Source organism: Theobroma umbraticum, unplaced genomic scaffold, assembly GCF_002168275.2.
Source record: "Theobroma umbraticum cultivar Fairchild unplaced genomic scaffold, ASM216827v3 scaffold_30.0, whole genome shotgun sequence".
In the NCBI taxonomy this organism is placed as follows: domain Eukaryota; kingdom Viridiplantae; phylum Streptophyta; class Magnoliopsida; order Malvales; family Malvaceae; genus Theobroma; species Theobroma umbraticum.
In genome coordinates this window covers 8,708,619-8,712,423 of record NW_018397254.1, presented here as the reverse complement: position 1 = coordinate 8,712,423, position 3,805 = coordinate 8,708,619, and positions in this window count along the sequence as shown.

Sequence of the window (3,805 nt, the reverse complement as noted above, 5' to 3'; positions counted from 1 at the left end):
GTGATCTGTTACAAAACAAACACTATAATGTAATTTAATAAGTCACATTGTAGGGAATGTGGCTTACATCTCATACCAAACGCCACCTAAGCTCAAATGAGAGATAGACCTTTTTCCAGCTCCATTGCTTGTTCCAGTGCAATTGATGAAAATTGTATAAACATGTAAAAAAATTAGCAACAAAATTTAATTGGATAACAATTAACTAAACTTGTTAATTCAGTTAATAAAAAATCAAAATCTTAAATCGATTTATTCGCATTTACTTCCAAAATTATGAATTAACGAAATTTATTCAATTAAATTAATTTTTTAATCTAACATTACTAATAAAAAATGTCATATTGCAATTGGCGGGATCCGAGGCTGATTTTGGCGGGCATCGATATTGCAATTGGCGGGATGAAACATTTTCATGGGTACATTCGTCATTTCCCTCCCATTTTCTGACGCTGTAAAACAGGGTGGTTACTAATCGGTATCGCCGTCCCGGCTGAGGTTTACAGCGCGTGCCGTCATGGGAAATAGCTAAATAGGACTGGAAAGTTGAGAGCGCGTGGGGAATACTTTTTCAAAGCGAGGGCAATTATGGTGTAACAAGCGATTAGACCACGACTTACTTTTAACTTCCCTGCACTTTCCTTCGGTTTTGTAGGAGTAGAGATTATGAAGCAACGTAAGGGCCATTTCAAGGAAAAGGGATTAAAGTTTATAGCGAAAATTAACAGCCATTAATTAATTAGCAATCACTGAACAGACAATGCATGCAAAACTTAAATAATATTTTTATTTAGGTAAGCGTTTTTAATTAAAATCATGAATAAAATTTTCCTTGTTCAATAGTCTTGAATTAATTCTTTTGTACAAATATCACTTTAATTAAATTTCACACATCATTAAATTGCTTGTTTAATTTTATTAAGTGATTGCCTTTTTTAATTTTTTATTATATTTGGACATAATATTTAAAAGTATTTATGAATTATTCAAAAAATTTTATATAAATATTTTTTTATTATGCATAATTAATTCTTTTATTTTAAATCAAATAAGTTTTCATAATTAATATTTAATTAACTATAATGTTCAAAATTTTTACTTGTCATTTTATATCACATGATTTGATGTGATATAATAATAAATTAAAATAGATAATAATATAATATGTTGGTATGAAATGATGACATGATAATGTGGCATTTCACTTTATACCAACACCACGTCAAAATCACGTGATATTGTATCTAATTATAATTAATTAATAGATAGTTATAAGAGATTATTTAATTAAAAATAAAAATTTAGTGATTTGATTGAATATAATAGAAGAATAAATTTTTTAAAGTATTATGATTTATTTTTTAAAACATTATGTCTTATTTTTAAAAATCTTTTGGGATTTACTTTCAAACTTTACCAAAATCTTGCTTACTTATTTCTTTTTCTTCTTGGTTCTTATTTCCTTGAGTTTCTCGGATTAATCTGATGTACATTCATAAATTACATTCCTATTTCTTTTGACTTCAACCTTAATCTCAAAAAAGTGCTTGAACTTGTGTTAAGGGTCCAAGTATACCAATGTTGAATAACAACTTGATGTATGTATTTAGATTGATGGATAATTAATTTGTTTAGATAGCATTAATAATAATAATAATAATAATAATAAGCCATTATAAAGGCTGAATTGAACACATTAATAGAATAAAGCAAAGCTTGTTCCTTTTCTATTGTTCTTTGCTTATGCAGCCAACTTGGTACTTTTATGCTCGTATCGGTATTTTAATTTTTAAATCAAGAATATGAAAGTAAAAAACTTATATTCGAATATTTGATTCATTAATTAATATATGATATCTCTATTTGAAAGAACAAATTCGAATTCTTCTTCTTTTAATTTTTTTTAAAAAACTCTACATTTATATACTTTTTTTTATACATGAGTTTTCATTGAATAAATTTTGTTTGAAATAATCTCTAACAGTTTATAGCAGACTTACTTGGACTATTTCATTCTTCCTTATTCTTGTCCTTTCAGCAGCCACAGAGAAAAAAAATCATCACCAAATCTTGGGAATGAAACATCTTTTTGGTCGTTTTAACATTCAACAAGCTTAAATCAGAAAGGTAAAAGTCCTATCCATCTCTTTACTTAGTCGTGAAGTGCAATTTAATCCATGTTCTTTCGAATTTCTATTAATTAAATGATCATCGTGTTAACCACTTGTGTAATTAAGAGAAATTACTACATTAATATTGTTAAAGTGTCGATGTGGTGCCAACGTAGATTATGTTATGCACGTGGCATGCCAAATCATATAAATTCAAAGGAATTCTCCTTCCTCAGTAGCACCCCGTCTGTGGGCAGAGAATATATGGGTGTTCCAAGGCCAAATTACACTGCCAGTGGCAAAACAAGGCTGTTGGCATGGTAATCTGATACTGCTACCAGCATTAGATTTGATTGTTCTTCTCGTTGATGGATCAATTCGATGCTTTGGCAGAGGCACTCCATTCAAACTTGTTACTGTTTAGATCGTTAGAGACATGTTAATTTGGTTAAATTAGATAACACAAAAGGTTAACAGTGTAAGCAATTTCTCTTAATCATATAGAATTGGGTTGAATTAATACAAATTCCAGTACAAAAATCACTACTTTGCCACTTTTTTGTTAAAGCAAAGGGGGTGGTAAAACACCTTTACAAATCAAGATGCATCGAACTATATCGGTCAGCTACTTATGTCTCTTTCTTTTTCTCCTTTTTCTTTATTAACCCAAGATGCCTTCCTAGTTTGTTTAGGCGATGAATAGTTGCTGATAGTGATTCTTTCTTTTGTTCATTGATGTGAAACTAAAAATGGTAGTCGTGCAATGTTTGCTATTCAACGGTAGATAGAAGTTTTATGCAGATCTTGGAAGTTGATACGACTTGAGACCTTCCTTTATATGCCAAGTTTGCAGGTAGTTTAAAATTTTTGGTATAAGTTTCTGTGGTTTTTTTCCTTTTAAAACATGGCAAATAACTGTTACAAGTAATTAAATCTCAAGTACTTGCAATACCCTACAAGATTCAGATCACCCTGTCACCTTGCTCGGCATTGCCTTCTCATGGCGAAACAAATGCAAATGAAAAGACTATGAACTGCAGAGTCATCTCATCCCAATCCTTTCCACTGGTGATTAGATCAGGCTAAAAACCAGCCATTGCTATGAAGTTGTCTGCACTTGAACATGGAACAAAGTTTAGTAGATAAAGAGGAGAGAAATGAGAAAGTTGGCATGATGTTTGTTTTCCTTTGATCCAGACTTGGAAATCAAACAAAAGCCCGAAGAATAGGGCCATATTGTATATCGACATGGTAAAAAGAGGACAGTCTAGTGTGGGGCATCCTGTCACACAGTTTGCTTTAATTGTCAGAGATTTAGGGTCATCTCTGTTCACATGGAGCCACCTAATGCTAAGCCATCAAGCCATTTTGATCCATTTCTACAGACTACTGATTGAATGGTTGTGTGTATGGATCTTGTGTTAGGGATGAAGATGTCAACAAATGTTTGTTACTTAACGCTTTTATATACATATATATATATATACACATTAGTTGTCTTTTATTACGATCTGTGTGTAATCCGCAAGATCTACAGCTTTCTTGATAGGTTAAGGAAGACATAAACACGTGACAGTGTAAACCTTCCTTTTATTTTCATATTTAAGGTATACGAATATGCTCCATCTCCATCAGAGATTTACCTGCAAAATCAGACGCTCGGTTCCGTAACCGATAATTAATTATGGATTTAA